The following is a 14,941-nucleotide window of genomic DNA, read 5'->3' as shown; positions in this document are numbered from 1 at the left end:
GGAGGAAGCAGAAGGGTGGCTGGGTCCAGCCAATGGGGACGAAGTGCCCGACCTGTCTCGTTCAGGGGTACTGTGGGATGGCTGGTGGCGGCAGGCGGACAGAGCCGGGGTGCCCGGCCCTCGGCCCGCCGGCGCCCACAAAGGCCCGGCTCGCGCCTCCTGGGCCTTTGTCCCATACCCCGGCGCCGCATCCTCCCGAAGCCCGGTCCTCCCTCCCGCATCCTGCCGAGCCTCCGCCGCTCACCTCACCCAGGCCTCGGGTGTTCCGCGGGCCGCAGGCAGGAAGCTCCGGAACTGCCACGGCCTAACAGCAACTTCGGGTCGGGACTCCCCGGGGTGCTGTCTGGGCCGACCCCAGCCCAGAACGCCGCTCACGCCAGCGACAAACGCCCAACTCCCTGTGCAGGTCCGGAGCCGGGTAGTGAGGTGGAGGCGGGGGAACGGTCGCTAACCCCCTGAGAAATGTAGTCCACGCGAGAACCCAAGGATTCTGGGAAGTGTAGTTCTCCGCGCTTGCTGCGTGGAGAGGCCCGGCTGAGCCTGTCATGTGCCCGGGTACTCATTCTGGGCTAGTGGCCGCGCTCCGTGAGTTGCCGGCTCCTGGGTTCCCGGTTCTTCCGAGAGGAAACGGAGTTTCGCCGAGGACAGTGTATTGTAGCTCTGCATCTGCGTAAATGATAGTAAGGCAAGTAGACAACCTTCAAAAAACAAACCTATTTCCTCTTCAGTCTTTCAAAAAGTATATTGAGCACCTGCTACGCGCCAAGCCCTATTGTAAAGGATTTGAAATACCTCAGTGAGCAAAACAGAGATCATTGCTCTGGAGAACTTTTTTGGGGGGTGGGGGTGGGGAAGGAGGGAGGGAGCAGACAGTAAGCCATGAACATAATTATATAGCATTTTAGAAAATAAGCATTAACGCATTAACAGAAAAAGCGAAAGGAAAGCAGGGTTGGAAGTGTCTGGGGTAGGTACGGAGGCAAGTTGCAGCACGGATTAGGGTCACGAATACTGCTCTTTGTTAACATATTAGGAAACAATCTCGGTAAGGTAGAATGAGTATCCTTCCATAAGTTTTTGTTCAACTGTCTTAGCTATAATCAACTCATATGAATAATCATCATCGTGTCAACTTGTAAATAAAAATGCTGAGGCTTTGACTGGATTCTTTGAATCCATAAATCAACCTGAGGAAAATTAATATCTAACAATATGGACTTTAACAATCCATTAACATGGTACAGCGATCTTTTTATTTAAGTCTCCATATATTTTCTCCATAGCAGTATTACATATTTTTTGAGTTTTATTTGAGTATGTTTCATACTTTTTGAAGCTATTGTAAGTGGTATCTCTTTTTGAATTTCATTTGTAAAGTACCGGTTTTGTGTATAGCTTAGTGCCTGAAGTCTTATAAATTCCAATAATGAATTTATTGTGTTTTCGATTTTCTATGTAATATACTATGTGAATGACAGTTTGTTTCTTTTGCAAAACTTTTGCTTCTTTTATATTTTATTTCTTTTAATCGCCATATTGAGTGGGCTGTGATTTCTAGTACAATGTTAATATAAAGTCAAAGTAGAGGCACGTCAGAAAAATGGCTTAGCAGGGAACTCCAAGCCCACAGCCCCCCTTGGAAACATAAACAGCAACTAGAAACTGGCTAAAATAACCATATGAAAGCTCTGGAAAACAGTAAAATATCTACAGCAAAAAAACCCCGAAAACTCAATCAAGGAAAAAACCACATTTGAAATCATGGTAATACTGTGATGTTTTTACTTGCCCTTGCCCCATTCCTTCCTCAGTGTAGCAAAATCTTGGTCTGGAGTGGCCAAAGCTAAGTTCCCAATTCCTTGCTCCAACAGAGAGGGAACAGAGGAGCTTTTATTTGTAAAGTTCTACCCTGTCTGAGGGCTGCCAGAAGTACTGGGCTCTATCTTGTCTATCTCGGAACTCAGATGGGGAGAAGCAGTAGGCACTGCTCCTAAAAGTTGTGGGTGGACTACAGTCCCACAGACACCTGGGGCAAGACAGTGAGGGTAGAAACATAAGATAGACCATCTAAAACCCTGAGGAGAGGCTATGGTGAAGCTTTGGGAAATCAAGACTTAAAAGCAGCTGAAAAACCAACATAAGGCCCAACCACAAAAGATGTAAGGAGCTCTTAAGTTTTCACCTCCATCTGATCCCTAGGCTGAGAACAAGCCAGCTAATTAGTAAAGGACAGCTCTAGCAGAGAACCAGTCTGCAAAGACTGGGAGAGGTGACTAGTTTCTCGTTTTGTTCTGTTTTTTAAGAAAAGACAAAAAAGTACTAAAGAGCAGTTTTAGGTTCACAGCAAAATTGAGAGGAAGGTATAGCGATTTCTCATTTATTCTCTACCCCAGCACATCATAGCCTCCCCCATTATCAACATCACTCACCACAGTGGCACATTTGTTACAATTGATGAACCTACACTGACATATCCCAGTTACCCAAAATCCATAGTTTAGAGCTCACCCTTGGTGTTGTACATTCTATAGGTTTGAAAAAATGTATAATGAATGACATGTCTGCCATTACAGGGTAGTTTCACTGCCTTAAATCCTCTGTGCTCTGCCTATTCATCCCTCCCTGTTCCCTAACTGGCAACCACTGATATTTTTACTGTCTCCATAGTTTTGCCTTTTTCAGAATGTCATATAGTTGGTATCATAAAGTATGCAGCCTTTTCAGATTGGCTTCTTTCACTCTGTAATATGCATTTAAGTTTCCTCTGCGTCTTTTCATGGCTTGATAGCTCGTTTCTTTTTAGAGCGGAATAATATTCCATTGTCTGAATGTACCACATTTTATTTATCTGTTCACCTATTGAAGGACATCTAGGTTGCTTCCAAATTTGGGCAATTATGAATAAAGCTGCTATAAACAGCCATGTGCAAGTTTTTGTGTGGACATAGCTTTCAACTCTTTTGAGCATGACTTCTGAATCATATGATAAGAATATGTTTAGTTTTGTAAGAAACTGCCAAACTCTTTTCCAAAGCGGCTGTACCATTTTGCATTCCCTTCAGCAAAGTATGAGACTTCCTGTTGCTCCACATCCTCCACAGCATTTGTCAGTGTTCTGGATTTTGGCCATTCTAATAGGCATGTAGAGGTATCTCATTGTTGTTTTAATTTGCATTTCCCTAATGACATACAATGTAGGGTATATGACGATCTTTTCATATGCTTATTTGCCATATATCTTCTTTAGTGAGGTGTCCATAAAGGTCTTTGGCCCATTTTTTAATCTGGTTGTTTATTTTCTTATTGAGTTTTAAGTGTTCTTTGTATATTTTGGATAACATCTGACAGGTCCTTTATCAGATATATTCTTTTGCAGATATTTTCTCCCAGTCTATGGCTTGTCTTCTCATTATGTTGACAGTACCTTTCACAGAGCAGACATTTTTAATTTTAATGAAGTCCAACTTAACATTATTTCTTTCATCAATCATGTTTTTGGTATTGTATCTAAAGTCATTACCATACCAAAGGTCATCTAGATTTTCTCCTATGTTATCTTTTAAAGTTTTACATTTTGTGCTTTACATTTAGTTCTTTGGTCCATTTTGAGTTGATTTTTGTGAAGGGTGTAAGGTCTGTGTCTAGAGTCATGTTTTTTGCATGTGGATGTCCAGTTGTTCCAGCACTGTTTGTTGAAGAGACTATCATTGCTCCATTGTATTGCCCTTGCACCTTGTCAAATATCTATTGGCTATAGTTATGTGGGATTTCTATTGTGTTTCACTGATCTATTCTTTCACCAAGATCGTGCTATCTTGATTGCTGTAGCTCTATACAGGCATATCTTGTTTTATTGTGCTTTGCTTTATGGCACTTTGCAGATATTACATTTTTTACAAATTGAAGGTTTGTGGCATTGTGCCTGGAGCAAGTCTGTCGGCGGCATTTTTCCAACAGCATTTGCTCACTTTGTGTCTCTGTGTCACATTTTGGTAATTCCCACAATATTTCAATTCATTATGAATTCACAGTCATATTCATTACGATTATATTTGTTATGGAGATCTCCAATCAGTGATATTTAATGTTACTATTGCAAAAAGATTGACTTATTGGAGGCCCAGATGGGTTAGCATTTTTTAGCAATAAAGTATTTTTTAAACCTAAAAATAGAACTACCATATGACCCAGCAATCCCACTACTGGGCATATACCCTGAGAAAACCATAATTCAAAAAGAGTCATGTACCACAATGTTCATTGCAGCACTATTTACAATAGCCAGGACATGGAAGCATCCTAAGTGTCCGTCGACAGATGAATGGATAAAGAAGATGTGGCACATATATACAATGGAATATTACTCAGCCATAAAAAGAAACAAAACTGAATTATTTGTAATGATGTGGATGGACGTAGAGTCTGTCATACAGAGTGAAGTAAGTCAGAAAGAGAAAAACAAACACCAGTTGCTAACGCATATATATGGAATCTAAAAAACCGGTACTGATGAACCTAGTGGCAGGGCAGAAATAAAGACACAGACATAGAGAATGGACTTGAGGACACAGTGGGGGAAGGGGAAGCTGGGACGAAGTGAGAGAGTAGCATTGACATAATACACTACCAAATGTAAAATGGATGGCTAGTGGGAAGCTGCTGCATAGCACAAGGAGATCAGCTCGATGCTTTGTGACGACCTAGAGGGATGGGATAGGGAGGGTGGGAGGGAGGCTCAAGAGGGAGGGGATATGGGGATATATGTATACTTATAGCTGATTCACTTTGTTGTACAGCAGAAACTAACACCATATTGTAAAGCAATTATACTCCAATAAAGATATTAAAAACTATTTTTTTTTTTAAAAACTATTTTTTAGTTAAGGTATGTACATTGTTCTTTTAGACATAATGCTGTTGCACACTTAATAGACTACAGTATAGTGTAAACATAACTTTTATATGCACTGGGAAACAAAAAAATTCATGTGACTTTATTTTGATATTCAGTTTATTGCTGTGGTCTGAAACCAAACCTGCAATATCTCTGAGATATGCCTGTAGTAAGTCTTGACGTCAGGTAGCATTAGTCTTGCAACTTTGTTCTTCTCCTTCAGTATTGTGTTAGCTATTCTGGATCTTACGCCTTTCCATTAAACTTCATACTCAGCTTGTCAATATGCACAAAATAATTTGCAGGCATTTTGATTGGGATTGCACTGAATCTATAGATCGATTTGGGAAGAGCTGACATCTTGACAGTACTGATCCTTCCTATCCATGAAAAAGAAATATTTCTCCATTTATTTAGTTCTTCCCTGATTTTGTTCATCAGAGTTTAATAGTTTTCTTCACATAGATCTTACACATATTTTGTTAGATTTATACCTTAGTATTTCATGTTGGGGGGTGTCAGTATAATGGTATTATATTTTTGATCTCAAATTCTACATGTTCATTGGTGGTATAGAGGAAAGCAATTGATTTTTGTATATTAACCATGCATTCTGCAACCTTGCTATAGTTGCTTATTCTAGGAGTTTTTTGCATTTTCTACATAGATGATCATGTCATTGTTGGAGGAGGTCATCAAGAAGATGTGACTGCTAGTTGACCCAGGCAATCAGAGGCTCCTTAACCTCTCCCCCGTCCTTGGAATTTATGTTCCACCTACTATTTCCATACCAGTAGCCATTTTGAGGATGCAGCCTTGAGAGAGTAATGTGTTGTTGAGACCATCTGGACTGGATGTGTGACGAATCCCGTTAAAGCCTCTTTATAAACTTTTAAGATTCTGGCGGGAGGATGCAAAGATCTACTTGTCTTGCAACTGACGAAGATAGGCCTCATATGTAAGTTCCGTTGTTTATTAAAACTGCCACCTACTAGCCTGGAGTGCTCTGCCTCTTTCTTCAGTCTCTCCTTGCCCTCTGTGTATGGGGGCCAGTTTAAAATTTCAACCAGTGAAGTCCTGACTTTGCAAATGAACAGTCATCTGTGAACAAATATAGTTTTTTTCCCTTCCTAATCTGCATGCCTTTTATTTCCTTTTCATGTCTTATTGTATTAGGTAGAACTTCCAGTATGATGTTGAAAAGCAATGGTGAGAGGAGACATCCTTGTCTTGTTCCTGATCTTAATGGAAAGCTCTGAGTTTCTGACCATTAAGTGAGTTAGCTGTAGGGTTTTTATGATAGTTTTTATCATGAGTGGATATTGTTTTTTGTCAAATGGTTTTTCTGCATCTATTGATATGCTCATGTGATTTTCTTCTTTAGCTTGTTAATATGATGTATTACGTTAATTGATTTTCAAGTGTTGAGCCAACCAACCTTGTATACCTGGGATAAATCCCACTTGGTACTGGTGTGTAATTCTTTTCATACATTGTTGTATTTGATTTGCTAATATTTTGTTGAGGATTTTGCCTGGTATGAGGATATTCGTGAGAGACATTGGTCTTGTTTTCTTTTTATCCTGTATTTTCTTTGTCAAGTTTTGGTATTGGGGTAATGGTAGCCTCATAAAATGAGTTACCATTTTATGAGAATTAGAAGTATACCCTTCTAATTCTATATTGTGAAAGATATTGTAGAGAATTGGTATAGTTTCTCCTTAAATATGGTAGAACCCATCTGGGCCTGGTGCTTTTCATTCTAAAGGGTTATTAATTATTGACTCAATTTCTTTAATATAGGCATATTCAGATTGTCTATTTCTTCTTGCATGGGTTTTGGCAGATTGTGACTTTCAAAAAGAGTTAGTCCATTTTATCTAGATTATCAAATTAGTTGGCATATAGTTGTTCATAGTATTCCTTTATTATACTTTCAATGTGTTCTGTAGTGATGTCCCCTATTTCATATCTCATATTAGTAATTCATGTCCTAGCTCTTTTTTTCTTAGTTGGCACAGCTGGAGACTTTTTGATATTGATCTTCTCAAAGAACCAGCTATTGGTTTCATTGATTTTAACTATTGATTTCCTGTTTTCAACTTCATTCTGCTTTTTTATGATTTCTTTTCTTTTGCTTACTTTGGATTTAATTTGCTCTTCTTTTTCTAGTTTCCTAAGGTGGAAGCTTGGATTATTAATTTTAGATCTTTCATCTCCTCATAGATGTATTCAGTGCTATAAATTTCTCTCTAAGCACTGCCTTCCTTATACCCCACAGATTTTGATAAGTTGTGTTTTCATTTTCATTTCATTCAAAATATTTAAGAATTTCTCTTGAGATTTCTTCTTTGACCCATGTGATATATAAAAGTGTATCGTTTAATCTCCAAGAACTTGGGAGATTTTTTCAGCTATCTTCTGTTACTCATTTCTAGTTTAATTCCATTGTGATCTGAGAGCAGACATTGGTGTTATTTTAAATTTATTAAGTGTGTTTTATCGCCCAGAATGTGGTCTATCTTGGTGAATGTTCCAGGTTAGTTTGAGAAAAAAGTATATTCTGCTGTTGTTGGATGAAGTGTTCTGTAGATGTCCATTATATCCAGTTGATCCATGGTGTTACTGAGTTCAGATATATCCTTACTGATTTTCTGCCTGCTGTATCTGTCCATTTCTGATAGAGGAGTGTGGAAGTCTCCAATTATGATAGTTGATTCATCTACTTCTTGAAGTTTGATCAATTTTTACCTCATGTAGTTTGATGATACATTGTTATGTGCATTCATGTTAAGGATTGTTATGTCTTCTTGGAGAATTAACCCCTTTATCATTATGTAATTCCCTTTCTTTATCCCTGATAATGTTCCTCACTTTGACATTTCCTCTGTCTGAAATTAATAGTTACTCCAACTTTCTTTTGATTAGTGTTAACATATTATGTTTTTCTCCATTTATTTACTTTTACTTTGTGTGTCTTTATATTTAAAATGAAAACAACATGTCTTACAGACAACATACAGTTGAATCATGTTTTTGATCATGTTTGATCCATCTGACAATCTCTGTCTTGGTGCATTTAGACCACTAACATTCAAATTGATGTAGATTAATATTATCATATTTGTTACTGTTTTCTATTTGTTGCTTATGTTCTTTGTTCCTGTTTTTGTCTTCCACCCTCTTTCTGCCTTTGAGATTTTAATTGAGTGTTTTATTTATTTAAAAGTTTTTCTTTTAATTTTACATACTGTTTACTGTTTTTTTTTAAAGTTTTAATTTTTTCAATTGAAGTATAGTGGATTTACAATGTTGTGTTAGTTTCTGGTGTGCAGCAAAGTGATTTGGTTATTTATATATATATATTCTTTTCATATTCTTTTCTATTATGGTCTATTACTGGATATTGAATATAGTTCCCTGGTCTATACAGTAGGACCTTGTTGTTTATCTATTTTATATATAGTAGTTTGTATCTGCTAATCCCAAACTCCTAATTTATACTTCCCCCACCCCATTTCCCCTTTGGTAACCATAAGTTTTTTTTCTATGTCTGTGAGTCTGTTTCTGTTTCATAAATCAGCTCATTTGTGTCATATTTTAGGTTCCATGTGTAAGTGATAATCATATGGTATTTGTCTTTCTCTTTATGACTTACTTGACTTAGTATTATAATCTCTAGGTCCATCCATGTTGTGGTAAATGGCATTATTTCATTCTTTTTTATGGTTAACTAGTATTCCATTGTGTATATATACCACATCTTCTTTATCCATTCATCTGTTAATGAATGTTTAGGTTGTATCCTTGTCTTGGCTATTGGAAATAGTGCTGATATGAACATTGGGGTACATGTATCTTTTGGAATTATAGTTTTCTCCAGATATGTGCCCAGGAGTGGGATTGCTAGATCATATGGCAACTCTATTTTCAGTCCATTTTCTCCACACCCTCTCCAGCATTTGTTATTTGTAGACTTTTTAATGATGGCCATTCTGACTGGTGTGAGGTGATGCCTCATTGTATTTTTGATTTGCATTTCTCTAATAATTAGTGATGTTGAGCATCTTTTCATGAGCCTATTGGTCATCTGTATATCTTGTTTGGAGAAATGTCTGTTTAGGTCTTTTGCCCATTTTTTGATTGGGTTGTTTGTTTTTGCTGTTGTTGTTATTGAGATGTATGAGCTGTTTGCATATTTTGGAAATTAAGCCCTTGTTGGTCGCATTGTTTGCTAATATTTTCTCCCATTCCGTAGGTTGTCTTTTCATTTTGTTTATGATTTCCTTTGCTGTGTAAAAGCTTGTAAGTTTGATTAGGTCCCATTTGTTTATTTTTTATTTTATTTCTATTGCCTTGGGAGACTGACCCAAGAAACTATTTGTACTATTTATGTCAGAGAATGTTTTGCCTGTGTTCTCATCTAGGAGTTTTATGGTGTCATGTCTTATATTTAAGACTTTAAGCCATTTTGAATTTATTTTTGTATATGGTGTTAGGGAGTGTTCTACCTTCATTGATTTACATGTGGCTCTCCAGCTTTCCCAGCACCACTTGCTGAAGAGACTTTTCTCCTTTTATATTTTTGCCTCCTTTGTCGAAGATTAATTGACCATAGGTGTGTGGGTAATTGAGCATTATATATGGTTTCATTTTCTCGTTTCATAGCATTTCAGTAATACTTCTTTTTTTTTTTTTTTTTTTTGTGCCGTATGCGGGCCTCTCACTGTTGCGGCCTCTCCCATTGCGGAGCACAGGCTCCAGATGCGCAGGCTCAGCAGCCATGGCTCATGGGCCCAGCCGCTCTGCGGCATGTGGGATCTTCCCGGACTGGGGCACGAACCTGTGTTCCCTGCACCGGCAGGCGGACTCTCAACCACTGCGCCACCAGGGAAGCCCCGTAATACTTCTTTTATTATTTTCTTTAGTGGTTGCCCTGGAGTTTGCAATATACATTTACAACTAATACATGTCCACTTTCAAATAACACTGTACCACTTCATATGTTGTGTGAGTACCTTATAACAATAGCAAAATAATTCTAATTCCTCCCTCCTGTTCCATGTATCATTGCTGTCATTCATTTCACTTATATATAAGCATACAGAAGCATCTATCTGTCTTTTTATCTACCTATCTATATTATGTACACAAGCATACAAAATCAAATACATTGTTAATATTATTGTTTTGAAAAAGCTGTTATCTATTAGATCAATTAAGAATTAAAAAAACAAAAGTTTTAGTTTTATCTTTGCTTAATCCTTCTTCAATGCTTTTCCTTTCTTTATGTAGATCTGAGGTTTTGACTTATATTATTTTCCTTCTCTCTAAAGAAGTTCTTTTAACATTTCTTGAAAGACAGGTGTCCTGACAGCAAATTCTCTTAGTTTTGTTTGTCTGATAAAGTCTTTATTTCTCTTTCACTTCTTAAGGATAGTTTGCAGGGCACAGAATTCTAGGTTGGTGGGTTTTTTCCTCAACACTCTAAATATTTCGCTCTTCTCTCTTTTTGCCTGCATGGTTTCTGAAAATATGCTGTATGTATTCTTTGTTCCTCTAGGTAAGGTGTTTTTTCACCATAAAAGTTGCAGGGGCTCAGCTCTATTTGTAAAAGCTGGTTGATGTGAAAGCTTCTTCCCACAGAAGGGTAAAGACTGTTTCCCATAGAGAAAATGTATTTGTCTTACAGAGTGGTAAGACAAAAGTTTATACAGTTTGTACTTTCATGGTACGGAACACGTCCATAGGATTTGGAGTAGCTAGGGCCATGTTTGAGACACCTGAAAACCAACATTTTGAAACATGGCATCAAAAGTGGCGAGATGGTCTGAGATTGTAGGCAAGATAAGAGTGAAATCTTTGCCGATTGCATGCCAAGGCCTGCTTAACCCTTAGTAAGAGTATTTGTTTTAAAAGACGGATGCAACAATTTTTAGGGCACAGTGCTTTTTCAGGATGTGGAATGTACATCAAGTGAGTGAAGTGGAAAGTGATTTATTTCACAGTTGTCTATCACCACTGTTTCCAGGCTACTTTGAGTCTCTGCAAAACAGGTGTGAGAATGTAATCAATGGCCTTGTCAAGCTGCAAACCAAGAAGAGGCTCCTGAGCAACCGGAAGCCTTTTGGATCAGGCTACCAGCACAGAGTTCTTCCAGCAGTGTTTTCCCATCAAGGAGAGTTCTACCTTGTATGTGATAGAGGCAGACGTGTGTCCCTGGAACTTGTAAATCTAGCAACTGTAATTGCTAAGTGAGGTTGCGCTCAGTTTAGAAGGTGGCTTCTAAAGCTGCAAGATGCTCAGTGGTCCTAGGCGGAATGAGAGTGAAATCCTTGCAGACTGCGTGCCTAGGCTTGTTTCACCTGTAGTAAAAGCATTTGTTTTCACAAGATAGATGCAAGAATTTTTAGGGACAGTGGTCTTTTGGTGTATGGAAGGTAACCGAAGTCACTGAAGAAGGTAGTGATTTATTTCACAGACTTACAAGATGAGTGTTTTTTACAGACCACTTTGAGTCTTCCTCAAAACAGGTTTACTACCTGAGAATATAAGCAATGGCATCCTCAACCTGCATCCGATGAAGAGTTTCCCATGGTAACTATAATACTTCTTTTTGAGATATCCTTTAAAACTGTGCTCAGCTCTGAGTGTAAAGCACGTAAGTGTGAAGTAAGGAAAGTCCTGTTTCCCACAGAGATAATGTACATATCATACAGAGTAAAAGTAGCTGCTAGAGGCTCTGTGTTCAGAGGCAAAATGAGAGTGAAATTCTTCCAGACTTCATATGAGGGCTTGTTTCCTCCATAGTAAAAGTATGTGTTTTTCACAAGGTAGACGAAAGAATTTTTAGGCACAGTGTTCTTTCGTTGTTCATAACTGACCTCGAGTGACTGAAGCAGGTAGTGTTTTATTTCACAGATAAGAATGCACTGTGTTTTTTTTATTGAGTGGAAGTTATATTTGTTTATGATGCATGAAGTATGTTGTTAAGAGATCTGTAATACTTCTCTTTGGAGAGGTACTTTAAAGCTGCTCTCAGCTCTGTGTAAACCCCAATAGGTGTGAAGTCCTTTCACACTGTGGAATTGTCCAGATTTCCATAAGAAAATGTACTTGTCATACACGTATGAGGACTAAGTTTTATACATATTTTTCTTCCAGTGTATGGAATTTTTACCCATGATTTGGAGTAGCTAGTGAAATGTTTCAGAGACTGACAAACCAATCCTTTGTATAGTTGCATGGAAAGCTGAGAGAAGCTCTGTGTTCAGAGGCGAAATGAGAGTGAAATTCTTGCAGATTACATGTCAAGGCTTCTTCCCCCTTCTACCCCCTTGTGTGATTTTCACAAGATGGACTAAGGAATTTTTGGCACACTGTTCTTACACTGTATGGAACTTACTGCAAGTGACTGAAGACGGTGGTAATTTAATTCTCAGACATATATAACAAGTGTTTTCCAGGGCACTTTGAGTCTTTCCTCAAAACAGGTTACTAACTGAGAATATAATCACTGGCCTTGTCAACCCACATGCAATGAAGAGTCTCCCATCACAACCAGAACCGCTTTGCACCAGGCTACCATACCAGTACAAAGTTTCTCCAACAGTGTTGTTTCCATGAAGGAAAATTATACCTTGTATGTGATACGGGCAGAGGTGTGTTCCCTGAACGTGTAAATTGGCAACTGTAATTGCTAAGTGAGGTTGAGCTCAACTAAGTGTGCTCAATGCAATTGGAAGGTCAGGCCTTTCAGATGGCATAAACATGATTCTCACAGAAGGAATGTAGCCAATTGTTTCTGTTAAACTTCTATGCACTGTAGGTTTTTTTTTTAAGAGAGTAGAAGATGTATTTGAAGTGTGATGCATGAATTGTATTGTTTAAGAGATGTAATACAGTTCTTTCGAGGGGTCATTTAAAGCTGCATTCAGCTTTGTTTTTATGCCAGTAGCTGTGAAGGCCTTTCCCACGTAAGGAAAAGGACTGTTTCCCATAGAGAAAATATACGTGTCCTACAGTGTAGAAGGATGAAGTTTTATACACATTGATCTTTCAGTGTATGGAACATGTACCCAGGATTTGGAGTGAAATGTTTGAGAGACCTCAAACCACCCCTATGAAAAGTGGCATCAAAAACTGCAAGAAGCTCAGGGTTCAGAGGCAAAATGAGAGTGAAATCCTTGCAGACTGCATGCCAAGCCTTGTTTCTCTCATTGTAAAATATGTGTTTTTCACAAGATAGGTGAAAGAACTTTTAGGCACAGTGCCCTTTCAGTGTTTGCACCTTACCTCAAGTGCCCGAATCAGGTAGTGTTTTATTTCACAGCTGTCTTTAACACTATGGTTTTACAGGCTACCTTGAGTCTTTTCTCACAACAGGCTACTAAATGAGAATGTGATCAAGGGCCTCGTCAACCCTAATACAATGAAGAGTCTCCAGTTGCGACCAGAAGCATTTTGTGCCAGGCTACCAATACAGAGTTTCTCCAACAGTGTTCTTTCTCTAAAGTAAAGTTATACCTTGTATGTGATAGAGGCAGAGATGTGTTCCCTAAACCTGTAAATCTAGCAAATGTAGTTGCTAAGTGAGGTTGAGCTCAACTAAGTGTGCTCAATGCGATTGGAAGGTAAAGCCTTTCTTCAGAAGCCATAGTTAAACATGATTCTCATGGAAGGAATGTAGCCAACCGGTTTTTTACCATAAGAAAGAAATCCTATGCACTCCGTTCTTTCATTGTGTGGAAGATATATATGAATTGTCATGCATGAAGTATATTGTTTAAGAGATCTGTAATACTGGTCTTTGGAGAGGTACTTTAAAGCTGTGGCAATTGGTGTGAAGGTCTTTCACACTGTGGAACAGGCCTGGTTTCTATATAGAAAATATATGTATCATACAGAGTAGAAGGACAAGGTTTTATACAGATTGTTCTTTCAGTGTTTGGAAATTGTTCTCAGGATTTGGAGTAGCTAGTTAAATGTTTGAGAGACCTGTAAACCAACCCTTTGAAAATTGGCATCAAAAGCTGCGAGATGCTCCATGTTCAGAGGCCAAATGAGAGTGAGACTGTATACCAAGGCCTCTTTCCCCCATAGTAAAAGTATGTGTTTTTCACAAGATAGAGGAAAGAACTCTTAGGCACAGTGTTCTTTCAGTGTTGGGAACTGACCCCAAGTGACTGAAGTAGGTAGTGTTTTATTTCATAGCTGTCTAACACTATTGTTTTACAGGTAATTTGAGCCTTTTCTCAATACAGGTTACTAACTGAGAATATAATCAATGGCCTTGTCAACATGCATACAAGGAAGAGCCTCCCATCACAACCAGAAGAACTTTGTACCTGGCTACCAGTATAAAATTTCTCTGACAGTGTTCTTTTCATGAAGGAACGTTATACCTTGTATGTGATAGAGGCAGAGATGTGTTCCCTAAACTTGTAAATCTAGCAACTTTATTTGCTAAGTCCTGTTGACCTCAACTAAGTGTGCTCAATATGATTGGAAGGTAAAGGCTTTCAGAGGGCAGAATTAAACGTGATTCTCACAGAAGGAATGTAGCCAATGTTTCTTACCATAGGAAGGAACTTCTGTGCATTGCATTCTTTTATTGAGTGGAAGATGTTTTTGAAGTGTGACGTATGAATTATATTGTTTAAGAGATCTATAATACTGCTCTTTTGAGATGTACTTTAAAGTTTTGCTCAGCTCTATGTGTATACGTCAATAGGTGTGATAACCTACAGTGGAAGAGAATGTAAAAAAATATGTGTGTGTGTAACTGAATCACTTTGCTGTACACCTGAAACTAACACAATATTGTAAATCAACTATATTTCAATAACTATTAAGCTAATAATAAAAACTAAAAAAATATAAAAGGATTAATAAAGAGTCAATACCTGTCCTTCTCAAACTATTCTTAAAAAATTGGAAAGAACATTTCCAAACTCATTCTATGAGGCCAACATTACGCTGATATCAAAACCCAAAACACTTCAAAAAAAGAAAATTACAGGTCAAACATAAATATAAAAATCCTCG

The 14,941-nt window shown here is 38.1% G+C and overlaps 1 protein-coding gene across 1 annotated transcript in view; it reads right to left on the bottom strand.

Moving 5' to 3' along the window:
- LOC101270920 (zinc finger protein 354B) overlaps window positions 1–478 on the bottom strand; it is a 90,324-nt gene extending 89,846 nt beyond the window's left edge. The window contains 1 exon segment of the mRNA XM_033413519.2: window positions 245–478. The gene's annotated coding sequence lies outside the window, so the exon portion shown is untranslated.
- Window positions 479–14,941: the final 14,463 nt, after the last annotated feature.

Source organism: Orcinus orca, chromosome 3 (genome assembly GCF_937001465.1).
Source record: "Orcinus orca chromosome 3, mOrcOrc1.1, whole genome shotgun sequence".
NCBI classification, from domain to species: domain Eukaryota; kingdom Metazoa; phylum Chordata; class Mammalia; order Artiodactyla; family Delphinidae; genus Orcinus; species Orcinus orca.
The sequence above is the reverse complement of the archived record's forward strand: the minus strand, read 5'-3'. Positions and strand labels throughout refer to the sequence as shown.